Source organism: Phoenix dactylifera, chromosome 18 (assembly GCF_051530095.1).
Source record: "Phoenix dactylifera cultivar Ajwa chromosome 18, Ajwa_hap1_PhDact_Kaust_v1.1, whole genome shotgun sequence".
NCBI classification, from domain to species: domain Eukaryota; kingdom Viridiplantae; phylum Streptophyta; class Magnoliopsida; order Arecales; family Arecaceae; genus Phoenix; species Phoenix dactylifera.
The window spans coordinates 10,650,228-10,668,264 of record NC_143207.1 but is presented as its reverse complement, the minus strand read 5'-3'; the positions used below and the strand labels follow the sequence as shown (position 1 = coordinate 10,668,264).

The window sequence follows — 18,037 nt, the reverse complement described above, 5'->3', positions numbered from 1 at the left end:
AGATTTAGCAAAAGAACAAACTATATGTGTAATTCATATGCAATCTATACAAACTCCTCACAAGGCCCAATTATTTCAAGTATGTATTTGTATTGGAATATGGAGATCCATCATTTACGTCATTATTACAAGTATCTATTGGAGAATGTGAGAAAAGGAGGGGAGAACTTAAGGTAACACTAATCAAAGTTGTGTGAAGCTTAAGATAAAACTAGAGGGAGCCCTAAATAGGAACACTTGGTGAAAGATGGATCCAAATACTTGCAAGAAGGCTTGATGTTAATGGTTATGGTCATGACAATGAACTTTTCCAAATGAATTTTTTTAATATTAAAGCAAAGGGAATGGGAATATATAAATGATTCCTACATGCGTTGAGGAAGAGGGATGTAACTAAAGTAAAACCGTAAGGGGTATGAAAGATTTTCACCATTTTTTGCATCACTTTTATAAATAGATTTTAGGTTAGACCTCTTGATAGAGAATGAACAGAAGTCCTAACTCAAACTTAGGACTTTTATAAAGAGGAGAGTTGCACCAACCAACCAAGATGAGTCCAATTGGCATTAAGCCACTAGTTTGCTAAAGCTTGCAACTTATTTAACTACTATAGAGTAGATCTTTTAAAAGATTTTTAGGGTTGCCCTGATTTAAGTAATTAAGTTTAGAGTTTGCAAAAGTAAAAACTATATATGTAACTAAAATGCAATTATACCAAACTCCTCACAAGACTTAATTATGTCAAGTAGGTATTTGTATTGGAATATGGAGATCCATCATTTAGTAATTATTCCAAGTATCTATTGAAAAGGAGGAGAGGGCTTAAGGTAACACTGGTGGAAGTTGTGAGAAGAGACAAAATGAAGTCTAAGATAAACTAAAGGGAGTCCTAAATGGGAACTCTAGGTAAAAGATACATAAATCTAAAGAGGGGGATCCAGATAGTTGCAAAAAGGCTTGATGCTGATGGTATATGAAATAACTTTTTCTTGTGAAAGTTTTAAACTACATTGTGCTAATTAATTTTAAAATATCAAATAGTTTTTGAATTATTGTGTTAATTGATTTTAAAATATCAAATAGTTTTTGAATTCCTTCTTTTATAGTTAAAATATAACCATGTTTATCTCATTTGTACAATCTTTTTCTAAGCATGAAATTTCTTGCTTTTGTTTGCCTTTAGTTGCACCAAAGATTAAAATTAAGGATCATTGAAATATTTCTTTTATATATTGGGCTTGTAGCTTTTGAACAATCTTAGCATTGTATATGATCTTGATTAATAGCCCAAGTGACCTTTTAGGAGGAGGCATACGGAAATATCTCTAATCTTCTTTTTCATAGCTATATAAAAAGTATTTGATTACCTTATGATGATTATCGGAGAACAAACAATCTTACCTCATGGACACGACAAGGATATTTGCTAGAGCCGAGTCTATTTTCTTATAGGCAAAGAGGACTATGGAAATTTTATCTTTTTGGAAAAAGAGAGGATATCTTCACTCAGTTTTGGCTATGCTCTTTTGGTCACCTTGCCATTTTGGCATAATTCCCTTATGCCATCTTCAATAATAAATATCATCGATTCTGAGATAGGCCCTTGATGAGTGCAAGATATATTGTTGTTGCAAGTCACTATAAAATAACTTCGTTGTTATACTAAGTTAGTCACATAGGGGCTTGGTCACTGTCTTGTTGATAGACATGCTTTAAGACACCTAGGAGACCCTCACATGAACCATTGTAGCATATTCATAAAAAAGTATGTAGAAATACACACACAACAACTTTGAATTTGAGGAATATTCCATTTTGATTCTATCTATCATTTTTTTCTTTTGAAAATATCCTTATAACTCCCTTAAATACATAAGTAATTTCTATATTATTTTAAAAGTCAAATAATCAAATAATTTGTATATTGTTTTTAAAATTTTATTATTCCCTTTAAAAGCTACTTGCAATGCAAATCTAAAATTTTATATTTATGTTTCTTCACAAAATATGTATTCATGCATGTAATTAATCATTATGTGTCTATATTTATATATAAATTTACAATGTAATTTATGAAATATTTTTCCTTTTTTTGCAAATGACACCGAGATGCACATAAAAGAGAGAGAGAGAGATAAGATATTAACTAATCGAATATTACAAAATAATTTTGATTTAATGAAAATAAGATCAAAGATATGGAGACTTTTGTACTAATGTTCTAACCTAGATACCTAGGCAGCTATCTGTGTGATAGGCCAAGTTTCTTTCATAAGGTTGCCTAGCCTATTTAGCAGCTACAACAAAATTAGAGAGTCTAATGAGAACCATTTCTTTAATTGTAATGGGTAGTTCCCTATCGTAGTGTTAATTAGACCATCTTGCCATATAATAATTTAGATTAAGCCTATGCTCTCACCTTGATGCTCCAACAATCTTTATAGACTTTAGAATGACATATAAAATAGTCAAGCTTGATTAGTTCACTCTTTTTTAAAATATAATGAAATACCTCTCAGGTTGTTTCACCAAGCATGCAGACTTAATTGAGCTATCCTTCTTTATTAGGCCCCTCACCCCCTCCCCCGAACAAATTCTAAAGGCAACACCTTGTACTGCTTGATCAAATAGATGAGGAACAACTTAATATCAAAACTTGGAATCTATTTAAAAATCACACAAAATTTCGGAAGAATATTATCTTCCCAGATATTTAAGGCTAACCCCATAAATGTCTAAGGAGAATTAATAAAATTATCCCTATTCAAATGTGATCAGTTGTTATTCATAATGTGAAATAACATCAACAATGCAAAAACCAAATTTCATGGGATACGAGCTTCTTGTTTCAATAATCTTAATTCTTCTTTACTCTTGATGTCAATTTTTCTTATTGAACTCTCTTTTCTTCTTTGCTCTTGATGTCAAATTTTTTCATCATCTTTTCCCAAAAGATAACTTCATGTTTTGATGGTAATGTTTGTCTCTAGTCATTGGTTTTATAACATTGATAGTCTAAGCGGCAATAAATGGTATTTAACTTGAGAAATCATAAAATTTGAGGATATAAATATGTAAGTGTGTTGATATGAATTATTCAAAAAATTGTCTATCTCTTTTCTTTGCTCATTCACAAATATGGCCAAATATTATCTTTGTCCTTATATATATAGGCTAATAAGTGTAGTCTAATCACCTGATATCCCCTCCCACAGTAGGTTAGTCGGATACAGTACCGAGCAGAGTTTCTATTAGCAGCTTGTGCTGCAGTTCACAAGTTACTATTAAAAACTTGTCAATTACTATATCCAACCAACCAACCAATAAAAATTAACACATCCTAAACCTGTTAGTTTAATTTATTTAACTCACTTCAATCATAACTAAAAGCAACCCAGGCTTTCATTTATAACTTAAAGTCTACTATACATAGCTCAAAATATAACAAACTTTACATCTATCTCAAGTTACTTTACATTCACACCCTACCTACATGCATAATACAAAGGTTTTTCCTTTCACCTCAGAGGGGCATGGCCAACCTTCTATGACAAACTTCTAGGATGATGCTGATGCGGTACTTTTATAATGTTATGACTCTGCCGATCTGCAAAAAAAATTTACAGAAAAAGAGAGGGATGAGACCTAAGTCCCAGTGAGTGGATAATCTATTAACCATGAGGAAATAAGAGATTTCAGCTGTGATACTTATTTACATACAATAAATATAACGTGTTTATGCCACATATAAAACATTTGCATTTGATTTTAAAGCACTTAGATTTCAACCACATAAGAAATTTGCTATTTGCCAATAGTACTACAACTAGCAGGAAATAAAGCTGTTGCTTTAAAATAAAGCATTAATAAAATTGCCTTGCTCAAGTCATTTTTCTGGACCGTAGAGTCCACTTTTCTTCGCTGAGGAATTTGATACATAGAACATTCACATAGGTTTTGAAATCATTATGCTTAAAAATAATACATTTGTTGCTCAGTCATATGTATACATAGCTTAAATATTGAAAATCATGGCTCCCGCGAGCCCTACTGCCGGCCACTCGCATGAGGCACCATTCTCATGAGTAGCCCGACAGTCCTATGCATGGTGCTACTGCTATGCCCTCCCGGCATTCCAATTCTGCCCCACTGGCACATATTATTACTACGCCCTCCCAGCATCCCATTTCTGCCCTACTAGGCACATATCATAGCTACACCCTTCCGTCGTCCCATCTCTGTCCTACTGGGCACATATCATAAACTCTGATATGATGTATCCAAGGTAAAAGTGCAAATATTAGTTACTGTAACAGGGTTGGAGTCGACTCTAGAGTTACAGAGGTCAACTCGTGAATTATAGGGGTCAACTCATACTCTGCTGGGGTCGACTCCATAATAGCTTGGAGTCAAACTAAAACGACTCTCTAGGCCGAGATAAGGAGTTTTTCAGTCACTTTGGGTTAATCCATTCCCAAACAAGTTCATAAACTTACGAATCAACAAACATGAATTTAAAGTATTTTCAAGTATAGCATATATTTTCCAAATCAGATCATTTATCCACTGATAGAAAGCAATTTAATCATGAGAATTAATACTTCTTATTTCCATTCTGTAGCATATTCATTCTGAATTTGGGGACATAATTCATTTCTGTGGAATTACGAAATAAACTACCATAGTTAAGAAGAAAACCACTCACCTTGTGATGGCTAACGCACCAGCCTAGTGCTTGATACTCCCGGCACGCTTCCGGAACTCTCTTCTCCTCCTAAACAATTAAAAGAGTCGATCAAAATTATAACCTATATGATGCAACATGATTATGCATGTTCCAAAAAGAAATCCAACACCCTCATCTCAACATTCTGATTTTTACCTTGCTTGTCTTGTTTTAGGATAAATAAAACCTCTCAATTCTCAAAGGTTCCCAAGCTTTTATCTCCCTCTTTGATACCCTGGGTTAGGACTAGAAAACCTTCTATGTCATCTATTAATTTTCAGCTGCCAAACAACTACTTAAGATCAAAAATAAATCAGAATTCAAATCTCCTGTTTTCAGCTTGTTTATTTTGTTTTCGAGCCAATTAAACCTCTTAATTCCCGGAGGTTCTTAAACAATCAATTCCACCTATTGGGCTCTGTGTTAGGACTAGGAAATCCCTAACACAACCTACAAACTTTCAGCTTTAAATAACAATTTAATCACCTAAAACACAAAGAAATCCCATCGCTTCATTCTGCAGAATTTCAGACTGCTTTCAACAACTTCGGAAGCATAGTTCAAATCCTCTTTCATACCTAAAAAATCATCTAAAATAATTAAAATCTTCCTTTATCACCCTCCTATGTGGGACTACAATTAGAATCACTAAAAAGTTTGGAAAACTCACCTGAAATTCGCTGGGAAGCCTGGGTGCACCAGAAATTTCTGTATTTCTATTCTGCAGCCTAACAGCAAGTTGCTCTTTCTCTTTACTTTAAACCTTCTTCCACAAATTATTTGGATTCCCCAAGTAGCTCTCTCTCTTTCCTAGCTTCCTCTCTCCCTCCCTGAAGCTTTTTATGGCCTGATTTGGGCTGGCACCTACAACCAACAACTGAACTTCTCCTAACGGTTGAACAGCAGCAGCCCAAGTTGCTGCCTGCTGAAAACATGCTAGACACCCCCCCCGACACGTTAGCTTCCCAGATACCTAACGTGTCAAAAGAGTGGTTCCCAGGGGTTTTAAAAACTAGGTTTCAGGCCACGTCATGCTTCCTACTTTTTACAGAAATTTTGGACAAATCTAGATCTGCAGTTTTCTGTAATGATAGGCTTCCGAGGGACTCACCTAACTTGTTTTGTTTCAGGCTGTAGGCTAATCCATTTGAGCTGAAATTCCAACAGTAAATCCCTCACTCAATGTAGATTATGTGTTTAAAATTTTACTTAGATTCATGGACTATATCCAGAGTTATTGTACTCTAAATCCATGGAACCATAAAATTTTCTATAACAGCTGAAATTCCGACCTTTTTGAATTGATTTCGAATCAAACTTCCTGAAAAATTTCCATCCAATTTGCATCATAAAATTTTGATATTCCCTCACCTTTCATGTGCATTCGGATTCTCATAATAAACTAGGTTAAAATCATGAAGATGCTCAATAACTGGTAAAAATTACTTAAGCTACCCTAACCCTGGTTCAGGGTGTTACAATATCACTTCTTTCTTCCTTAAGTGTTTATGTACTTGATCAATTGAGTTAATGACATTAGTACTTCCATATGACCTCAATGGTTTTGTAAATATCAAAATAATACTAGGATCCTCAATCTCTCCCTTTTTGATGATTACAAAGCATTGAGTGTAAGCAAATTGGCATTCATGTGAAAAGTTAGGTTTAACATTCCTAAAGTGCTTTTGTTTCAGGAGTATTAGGATAATATCATGGTAGGCCGTATCATATAGCAAGGTTTGAGCCAAAAACTCCCCTTATCTTATCCAAATGAATGTCAAAAGAATTTCAACTTTGCTCTCCCTTATTCTTGTGTATCATTAAAAGCAAAATTTTTAAAAGTTCGTGCCAAAACAAGAGTTTCATGTTATGTATCGAGGCAAGAAAAATCTCTAGAATTATGTGCCAAAGTTTAGATTTTCTTTTTGTCACATGTCTTCCCCTTTAGTATATAATATATGCCTCTTAGTTTAAGGGTTGATGCTCATATTTTCTCTTCTATACAATCTTTCTTATAGAATTTGCGAATTTGCTTCTAGTTTCTCTATTATGTTTTCTTCCCCCTTTTGTCATCATCAAAAAGAACAAATAATAATGAAATGGATAGCAATGTAATGACAATCACAAAGATCATAACTCAAAAGAAAATATTGTATAACCAAAAGTACAATGTTTCAGAGAAGAAATACAGACAATAACAGAGAGTAAACACTACTCAAAACAAATACAAAATCTAGGAGACACTTTAAAAACATACGTTATGATAATGCTTTAAAGTTAATCAGCTTTAACATGATCAATATATTTCAAACTAAGCTAATTTATATTCAATTCAAAACATAAAGCATTATAAGCAACTCAGATATTTCTTTTCCTTTTTGACAACATCAAAAAGGTTGCAAAATAATGAAATATTAAGCATAAGGCAATATTGCATGTCAAATTATTGCAAGAATATGAATCACGTAACTCAAGGCAATAATGTCAGAGCAAGATAATGAGTATAAATCAGAGCCACTTAAGAGAGTTTCAAAATTATGATGAGATCACATTAAATTTGATGATTTTAATATTCTTTTAAAGTTTTTTTACCTCTCTTTCAAAAAGAGAAAACCTAAAATAATTTCAGAGGTAACAAATATAATCAAAATCAAGAATGAAAAGTTTGACTTTAAGAATGAGACATTTGAGATACGAACGAGAAGAGATATCTAAATATAGATTTCAAAGATAGTTTTCAAATCAAATGTAGATGGAATCTTTTTCAAGTTATTTTAAGGAGTATCAAGAATGATATTCAAAGAAAGCACGAATGGAAATCCAACCTCTTTTTTTTTGAAAGATCTTTAATAACATATGAAAACATTTTTATTTAATTATTTTTTAATATATTAAGTATATAGCAATATGAGAGCAATCTTATTAATTTTCAGAGTATAGTATAAGAGCAGATAGAGTTCAAAACTTATATACTTGAAAAATATAAGATCATGTTGAATCATTAATTCTTAATAACTTCAAAGTTCTTTCATGATATAAAAGCATTGGGGAACAGATACCAAAATATGAATTTCATGTAATTTATGATACATCTTAGAGCATATATAAAATTTAAAGCTTTGAAAGTTCTTTTAGACTTCTTTTAAAGACTTTCTTTAAAGATCATAACATTAAATCCAATTAAAATAAATTGGCTCAAGATTGAAACACTAAAGTGCAAGCCAATAAGAACTCATTAGTAGATTCGAAAGTAAATTTCTGATACTAAGACAAATGGAATCCTTTTCAATTAGTTTTCAAAACAAATGATTTACCGATAAAGTATAGATGGAAATCTAACTTTCGAAAGATATTCAATGAAGCATAAAGTCTGATACCACTTGTTGGATCAGGCGCTTACCACCATACCAAAATATGCTTAATTGATATTAGTTTTAAACCTATTAGACATTAAAACTATACGAAGAGTCTTTTGTCAAATTTACATAGAGTAACCTTTAATGATTTAGCTTTAAAAACATTCAATTCTCTTTCATTTATGTAAGTCTCTTAATATCAATTCATGCTTTATAAGTAAAACAGTTAAATTCAGAAATTGACAAGAATGATCATGAATCAAACATAAGACATTCAAGGTATGCATCAAATGAAAGTGACTTTTGAATAAGATGTAGAATGCAAAGAGATTGAATATCTAAAGCTCCCCCTCAAAAGATGCATTTTTCTTTAAACATTCTTTTTTTTATTGAATTTTATATTTTAATGATAAGCATGAATAAAACTAAAATTCTATGATATCAAGAATGTAGAGTGATCTAGAGTTTTTCAAAATTTATAGCAATCACTCTTTTTAATCTTTCAAGAACAAGTTGTGCTTTCTCTTAATTTTTTGAGAATATGTACTGAAATATTAATTAGAAAATGATTCTTTTTGTTGCCCAGATAGACAACCCAAGAGGGGGGGGGGGGGGTGAATTGGGTTTTAAAAGAATTTGGCTATTTAAAACGTTGTGGATGACTAATTAATGCTTTACCCAGATGATTAATTAATTGCTATGTGCTGTGAATGAAATGAGAGTAAAGGAAAGAGACAAACAATCACAAACACAAGGATTTTATAGTGGTTCGGAGCTAACCCTTGCTCCTACGTCCACTCCCCAAGTCTCACTTGGGAATTCACTATAACCCCTTGGATTACAGCCGGTTGTTTTACAAGCTCACAACCAAACTTGTTGTTTTACGAGCTCACAACGAACTCGGTCGGTTTTCCCAGGCTCACCGACTAGAACCACCCCGATTGTTTTCGCGGGATCACAATCGAACCCTTACACACGTTGGTTTTACACTCGGCTCACCAACCAACCTCAAGACTCTTGATTCAATCCCCCGATTGAATCAAGCAAAGACAAGTTGTAAATAAAAGGGACAAACAGAAAACAAAGCTTCTCAAAAGCAGATAAGCAACAATATGAACAGAAGAGAAGTTAGAAGCCCTCAAACACGTTTGAGTTGGAGTTGAGTAGGGCTTCTCGAACTTCGAGTCTCCTCTTGAATGTGTGATCGACTTGAATGTAGGAGGAGGCTTCCTTAAATGCTGGGAAGAGGAAGTTGGATGGAGTTAATGTTGCTCTTTCCTCTTTTCCGTTGAAGAACAGGTTGCAGAGATTGAATGCTTGATTTCTTTGAGTGGAATAGTTGTTCTCTGCCTTGCTACAGTCTTCTGTGGCTATTTAAGCCATCCCCCATGGAAACTAGCCGTTAGAGACCTTTTTCTGCCCGTTCTGCACACTCTGCACACCCTGACAATATGTCCGTTGGTGGGTTGGAGTCGACTCGCGCGATCAGGAGTCGACTCGGCTGTAGCAGGAGTCGACTCAAGCTTTTCTGGAGTCGACTCGGCAACTGTTCCGGATTTGAATTAAAGTAGCCTCTTCGACTGGGAGTCGACTCGACTTGTCCCGGAGTCGACTCGCCAACTTCTGGAGCTGACTTGGCATTTTCGGAGTCGGCTCATCCCATGAAGTCCACGGAGCCAATTTTTAACTTGGCCAACTCGAGTCGACTCGACTGTCCTGGGAGTCGACTCGGCGCTCAGAGCCCGAACTCCCGATCTTCTGTCTTTTGGCTCGTCCAGTCTTGGAGTCGACTCGAACTGTTCCGGAGTCGACTCGGCTCTCAGTTTCCGAAACTTAGTCTTCTGTGTTTTTAGTGAAGCGCTGCCTTGGAGTCGACTCGAGCTGTCTGGGAGTCGACTCGAATCTCAGAGACAGTAAATTGGTCTTCTGTCTTCTTTGGGGTCGCGGTGTCTCGGAGTCGACTCGTGCAATGCGGGAGTCGACTCGAATCTCAGAGTCCGAAAAACGTTCTCTAACTTTTTTCTTGTGTTCCTCTGAGAGTCGACTCTCACTTTCTTTCGAGTCGACTTGCCAACCATCGGAGTCGACTCGCGTTCCACTGGAGTCGACTCGAATCTCAGACCCGAAAACTGCTCTCTGACTTTTCTGCCTGTGACTCCTAGGAGTCGACTCATACTACCCTGGAGTCGACTTGGTGAACATCGGAGTCGACTCGCGCAGTTCAGGAGTCGACTCGCTGACAGGTTTTGAGTTGATGCTTTCTGTTCGTCTGTCTGTTCTCAGTCGGAGTCGACTCGTACTGATCCGGAGTCGACTCGAGCTCGTGCCAGTGAACTTGATACGCTTGGAGTCGACTCGTGATACTCTGGAGTCGACTCGAGTTTCAGACTTTGGTTCAAGCTGACTTCTTAACTTATCCAAAATATTATGAACCAAGTTCACTGAAACACTTAATTGAATTCATTAGTAAACAAGAGATATACTCAAATGCTTTGAGCTCATCAAAATCAAATAGGGTTTTAATCAATCACTCCACAATCTCCCCCTTTTTGATGATGACAAAACATTGAGTATATGTAAAGTGAATTGCTCTATAAACAAGGAAGTAAAATCCATAAATGAATTCAGATGTCTGGTAATTTAATTTATCCAAGTTTGAAAGGTGTGAACAATAAATTTCGGAGTTAAAGCTCCCCCTTTCATTTGGAATTATATAAGCCTTCATATCATGCAATCAATGGTTTGGCTTATATATCTGTAATGATTTAGCTTGCTTAAAATTCAGATTCTCCCCCTCAACATATGCAATCTACTTTGTTTTGATTCATAAGAATTTTTGACTTTTAATGTATTGAATTTTTTGATTTTAAATTTTTGGTTTTTAGAGGGAAAATCTGTTAATTTGTTCTTGAGTTGGATTCAGCTAATCTCCGAATATCCCTTGAATAGATTCTGGAGATTACTCCATTAGAAGCCCCAAAAGAGAGATAATGAGCCTCGAGGTACCAAATCCACTAAGAATAAATTATGTTTTAATTTTTGATTCTCATTTTGATTTCTTTTATGTTGATTCCATTTACATATCTATTCAATATTTCTTCCCCTTTTTGTCATCGTATCAAAAAGGAGGTAAGCAGTACACACAATCAATCATAGATCAAATTGCACAGGAATTGAAGAGAACATGTCTACTCATTGTATTGATTTGTATGTAAATACATTTGGGAATACAGTAAGTAAAGCAAAACAATATATGTCAAAATACAAAATGATATCTAGGGCTTCCTCGAAGAGGATGTGGCTCCCCGAGGCATGCGGTCAGCAAGTGCTTGGACCGCATTGGTGACGTGCTCTAGCTGGCGGATGATGGCCGAGGTGGCCCTGCTATGCATCGTGTCGAGCTCGGTCACCGACTTCTGAAGTGTGTCCAGCTTGTCGATAAGCACATTCGCCAAGCGCTCTGCCCCCTGAGTCGTGGTGCTCATGTCCTTCCGGATGTCATCGCGCATCTTCCGAGTGATGCCCGTGACCTCACTCATACTGGAGAACTGAGCCTGGACCAAACTCCGGACATTATAGATCTCTTTCCGTACATGGGCCGTCATGTCAGTCACGGCTGTCAAGGAAGGGACCAACTCAGAAGATGTGGGTGCAGGAGTGGGAGTTGGCACTGAACCTCGGAGCTCCCGAAGCAGATCATCCCGCAGATCTCGGACTATCTCCTGCCGCAGCTCCCGGAGCTGCTCAGGAGCGATGCGGACCTCCATGGGTGGTGGAGCCGAGGAGGAGGGTCCGGCGGAGGTGGTAGGAGCAGAAGTGGATGGAAAGTCCGGTAAGTCAGGATAGTCAGAATCTGGCTCAGGACTAGGGGAGTGTCTGGTGGTCTGTGTGGTGATGGAGGACTTCCTAACCCATGTCCCCTCTATCTTCCGAAACCCCATCCTGTGTAGGGTCCTCGGACGCATGCGATCAGTCCATCGCAATGCGCGAAAGGGTTCCCCCTCAGGGATAGGAATCTCGTACTCCCTAAATCACAGAGTGAATACCATACCGTAGGGTAGGGTGAGCCTAGGTCTGTCTAGTGGCTCACACAGGTATCGATAAATGAGTTTGGGGAAGTTGATTGGGGTGTCCTGAAGCATGTAGAACATGAGAGCTAGGTCTCTCTCAGATACAAAATCAAATCTCCCGGTCTTAGGGAAGATGGACCTAGACAATATACTCAGGAGGATCCGCACCTCAATCGGAAGTGAGCTAGCGAATACCTCGTCTAAGGGTGACTGGGGTGGATGCCCTAGAATGGCCGTAAGGGCCTCAACCCTATCCTCGGGGTGTGTGGGAGCCACCCTACTTGTGGAAGGTGGAGGATGTGGGCAATAAGATCCTCCGTAATGAACAGAGAGACACCGGCTACCGTGCCCTCGATACCCCCATCTCCCCGATGGACGGTACCGTAAAACTCTCTAACTAATCCAGGGTAAGTTGGGAGATCTAATGTGAGGAAATACTCTAAGCCCTGGACACACAATCTCTCACCTATGGTGAAACCCTCCCGGGAGAGATAGTCGAAATCGACATATCTCCCGGTGGTGACGGCCTTCCCGGCGCACGGCCTCGCGGGAACCGCCCTCGGCGGAGAACGAGCTGGAGGTTGTTGCCTCGCGGGATCGTGCCGAGCCTTGGAGCGCCTCTCGGGACCGGCCTCGGGTCGGGACCTCTTCCGGACTACGGTTTTACGCGGCATAAGGACCTAGATTGGGAGGAAAACCCTAAGGGACGGTGAAAGGTAGACGGAAAAGGCTTGAGGACGACCGGGGACGACCTAGGAGTCGGCTCTAGGGCTTGTGAACAGTGGCGGCGGAGAATAGAAGTGTTTTCGAAACGACAAAGTTAGGGTTAAAAAGTCGGATCCCGACTGCGAGTCGACTCCACTGAGTCGCGAGTCGACTCGACCTCGGGTCGACTCCAAAATATGCGCGAGTCAACTCCCCCTCTGCTGCCATCAATCTCGAGTCGACTCCCGCAAATGCGCGAGTCGACTCCCCCTCAGGAGCCGACTCTGAAACTTACTCGAGTCGTCTCTAACTTTGGCACGCACCTAAAAATCACTAAATTATGATCTGATTTGATGATCATTGAAAAGAAACTCTATTTTAACCACAATCTAATCATCAAAATCAACAAATCTAGTGGAAACTACCACTAGGATGGATCAATCACTCCTAATCCCCTCCTAAGCACACTAAACCTCTCTTCACTTAGGGGTTTTGTAAAAATGTCTGCTAATTGATCATCAGTACAAACAAATTGTAGTGTCACATCACCATTCAGTACATGATCTCTTATGAAGTGATGTCTTATCTCAATGTGTTTAGTTCTTGAATGCTGAATTGGATTTTTAGTTAGATTAATGGCACTTGTATTATCACAGTTAATAGGTATTTTATCTTGTTTAATGCCGTAATCTTCTAATTGTTGTTTGATCCACAAGATTTGAGCACAACAACTCCCGGCTGCAACATATTCAGCTTCAGCAGTAGATAATGCAACCGAGTTTTGTTTCTTGCTAAACCATGAGATTAGGTTTTCTCCTAGAAATTGACAAGACCCGCTGGTACTTTTTCTATCAAGCTTACATCCAGCGAAGTCTGAATCTGTGTATCCTATTAGGTTTAGGCTAGATTCTTTAGAATACCATAACCCTATATTCTTTGTTCCTATTAGGTATTTAAAGATTCTCTTTACTGCAATTAGATGTGATTCCTTAGGATTAGCCTGATATCTAGCACACATGCAAACACTAAACATGATATCAGGTCTACTTGCAGTAAGATACAATAAAGATCCTATCATACCTCTATATAGTTTCTGATCTACAGATTTACCTGATTCATCTTGGTCTAATTTGCATGATGAGCTCATGGGGGTGCTGATTGATTTGTTTCCCTCCATGTCAAACTTCTTGAGCATCTCCTTGATGTATTTGGCTTGATTGATGAAGATGCCTCCTTCAGATTGTTTGATTTGAAGTCCAAGGAAGTAGTTTAGCTCTCCCATCATGCTCATCTCAAATTCACTCTGCATCAAATCAGCAAATTCTTCGCAGAGGCGATTGTTAGTAGCACCGAAAATGATATCATCAACATAAATCTGTACTAATAGCATATCTTGATTTTTCTTCTTTAGAAACAGTGTTGTATCTACATTTCCCCTAGAAAACTCATGTTCTAATAGGAATTTGCTAAGCCTCTCATACCATGCTCTAGGTGCTTGTTTCAAACCATAAAGTGCTTTGTTCAATTTATAAACATGATTAGGGTATTGATGATTTTCAAAACCAGGAAGTTGTTCTACATATACCTCCTCATTAATATGCCCATTTAAAAATGCACTTTTTACATCCATTTGAAATAATTTGAAGTCCTTAGAGCATGCAAATGCTAGCAAAAGTCTAATTGCTTCAAGTCTAGCTACCGGGGCAAAGGTTTCATCAAAATCTATACCTTCTTCTTGATTATAACCCTTTGCTACTAATCTAGCCTTATTCCTTATTACAGTACCATTTTCATCAAGTTTATTTTTATAAATCCATTTGGTACCTATAATTGAATATTCAGTAGGTCTTTCAACTAGATTCCATACTTTGTTTCTAGTAAATTGGTTTAATTCTTCTTGCATTGCATTTATCCAATTTACATCTTTTTCAGCTTCTTCTATGTGTTTGGGCTCAAAATGAGAAACAAAAGCTAGATGATTATTTAAGTTCCTAAGGGATGCCCTAGTCCTAATAGGTTGAGATGGATCATCTAGAATTAATTCCTTAGGATGCCCGTGAGCATACCTCCAAGCTTTAGTTAGTCCATGATCCACAATAGCCTCTTGGCTTGACGATGCACCTTCAATTAATTTTTGATTATCATCTTGTAATGTCATCTCATCTATCTTTTCTTCAAGAATTTCAGCATCATCATCAAAATTAACTCTCTTGCTAGAAGAGATGTCACTAGAATCATCAAATACAACATGTATAGATTCTTCTATAACAAGGATTTTTTTATTAAAGACTCTATAGACTTTACTAGTTGTAGAGTAACCTAAGAATATGCCCTCATCAGATTTAGAGTCAAATTTACCTAGATTATCTTTCCCATTGTTATGAACAAAACACCTACATCCAAAAACATGAAAGTAGTTTACCTTTGGTTTTCTATTTTTCCAAAGTTCATAAGGTGTTTTCTTTATAATGGGTCTCAATAGAACTCTATTTAATATATGACAAGAAGTATTAATGGCTTCTCCCCAAAAATACTTAGGGAGGTTACTTTCACATAACATAGTTCTAGCCATTTTCTTTAGAGTTCTATTTTTTCTCTCCACAACTCCATTTTGTTGTGGTGTCCTAGGTGTAGAGAAATTATGGGTTATCCCCTTTTTACTACAAAACTCATCAAATAACTGATTTTCAAATTCAGTTCCATGGTCACTTCTAATGGCTATGACTGAAGAATCTCTAGCATTTGTTACTTCCTTATGGAACTTTCTAAAAACTGAAAAAGCTTGATCTTTATGTGCTAGGAACATAACCCATGTGTATCTAGAATAATCATCTACAATGACTAGACCATATTTATTTCCACCTAGACTAGTGGTTCTAGTTGGTCCAAATAGGTCCATGTGTAGTAGTTCTAGAGGTCTAGAGGTAGAGACACACTTTATAGATTTAAATGAGTTCCTAGATTGTTTGCCAAATTGACATGCTTCACATATTTTATTCTTTTCAAATTTTAATTTTGGCAAACCTATCACGGAATCTCTTTTAACTAGTTTGGTTATTGTGTCCATGCTTGCATGACCTAACTTACGGTGCCATAACCAACTAGCATCATTATCCTTAGTTTTATTAACAACTAAACATTGATTATGTTTGGCAAGATCTTCAAGGTCTACAACATACACATTCCCACGTCTAATTCCTTTAAAAACTAAACTATTGTCATTTGGGTTTGTTATAATGCATAGTGATGGTTTAAACATAACATCATAACCTTTATCACATAATTGACTAATGCTTAATAAGTTATGCTTAAGACCATCAACATATCTAACATTATCAATAAAAGTAGAAGGGGTAATTTGAACTTTACCAATACCAATGATGTGACCTTGGTTGTTGTCTCCAAAAGTCACAGCACCTCCCTTCTTAGCTTCAAGGGTGAAAAATTGATCCTTGTCACCCGTCATGTGCCTTGAGCAGCCACTATCCAAGTACCAGCAATTTTTGTTGACCTTGGCTGCAAGACACTCCTACACAAGCGGATCATATAATCTTAGGTACCCAAGTTTTCTTGGGTCCTTCATGGTTAGTCATATTGGTTCCTTTTGGAACCCATACCCTTTTAATTTTTCTTTTAGTTTTTCCTTTCCTATAGTTACATACATTTGCCTTATGTCCTATAGTTCCACAACAAAAGCAGATTACTTTCTTAGTTTTGCTTTCTCCAGCTTTAACAAAGAAGTTACTAAGAAGTTTTTGCTTATTTTTAGGTTTATATCCTAAACCCGCTCTATTGAATACCGCTCGTTGACTATTAAGTATCATATTCAATTTTTCTGAACTATATGTAAATTTTTCAACCAAAGGTTTGTATTTTTCAAGTTCTTTAGTTAGTGTTTGATTTTCTGCTTTTAGATCATTTAGTTCTTTTGTGAGATCCTTGTTTAAGATTTGTTTATATTTTTTAGGTTCTAATGTTTCTTTATTCAGCCTTTCATTTTCTTTAGTTAAGATATTAGTCTTTTGAGTTAAGAGTTGGTTGCTTGTCTTAAGTTCTATATTTTCTTTGGTGATTAATTCCTTATCCTTAACTAATTTATCGTATTTATGTAGGTATGATTGATTAGCTATTTTTAGTTCTTTATTCTTAAGATTTATGGCCTTATATTCTATCATTAATTCATTAAATGCATCATAAAGTTCATCAAATGTAAAATCTAGATGCGATTCGGACGTTACCTCATTTTCATTGGCCATGAAGCAGAGATTGGCCTTTTCTTCTTGTTCATCATCCGATGATGATGATGATGAGTCCGAGTCCGATAGGGTGGTGACGAGAGCTTTCTTCTTCTTGTATTTGCTCCCTTTCTTTAGTAAGGGACACTCAGCTCGAATGTGCCCCGGTTTCTTGCACTCATAACACCCAATCCCCTCACTTTTCCTTTCCTTACCTTTATCCTTGCGGTAGGAATTTGAGGGGCCTCTCCTTTGATGATAGGACTTCTTGTGGTTGATGAATTTTCTGAACTTGCGCACAAGAAGAGCCTCACCATCATCTCCCTCAAGCTCTTCTTCTTCACTGCTGCTGCTGCAAGACAAGTCTTTGTTAGATGAAGTAGATTTAAGAGCTATTACCTTTTTCTTATGGGAGGACTCTTCTTCGCTGTGCTGCTTCATTGTTAGCTCGTGGGTCATTAGGGATCCAAGGAGCTCTTCAAGTGGAAGCTTGTTCAAGTCCTTAGCTTCTTGGATTGCCGTCACCTTGGCTTCCCATGACCTTGGTAGACAGCGAAGAATTTTCCTGACAAGATCACTGTTAGTATAATTTTTGCCAAGGCTTTTTAGGCCATTGACAATGTCAGTAAACCTAGTGAACATGCATGTGATTGTTTCATTAGAATCCATTTTAAATAGTTCATACTTATGAACCAAAATATTTATTTTGGATTCTTTGACTTGATTCGTGCCCTCATGGGTCACTTCAAGTCTGTCCCAAATCTCTTTTGCAGAATTGCAAGTTGAGACCCTATTGAATTCATTTCTATCTAAGGCACAGTAAAGCACATTCATAGCTTTAGAATTTAGTTGTGCCTTTCTCATGTCATGCTCATCCCAATCCTTTTCTAGTTTGGGTACAGTGACACCCTCTACATATATGGATGGGATGTATGGCCCATTTAC

At 36.9% G+C, this 18,037-nt stretch overlaps 1 protein-coding gene and 1 long non-coding RNA gene across 22 annotated transcripts in view; one reads left to right on the top strand and one right to left on the bottom strand.

Annotated features, from left to right (window-relative positions):
* The window catches only part of LOC103715695 (cycloartenol Synthase-like), a 94,729-nt gene that overhangs the window by 12,312 nt on the left and 64,380 nt on the right, over positions 1-18,037 (top strand). The gene's annotated exons all lie outside the window — the stretch shown is intronic.
* LOC148699498 (uncharacterized) lies at positions 3,356-5,788 on the bottom strand. Its single transcript, XR_015974758.2, has 3 exons — positions 5,397-5,788; positions 4,706-4,774; positions 3,356-3,607 (listed from the first exon to the last, which is right to left on the bottom strand). It is a non-coding gene; the product is annotated as an uncharacterized LOC148699498 (long non-coding RNA).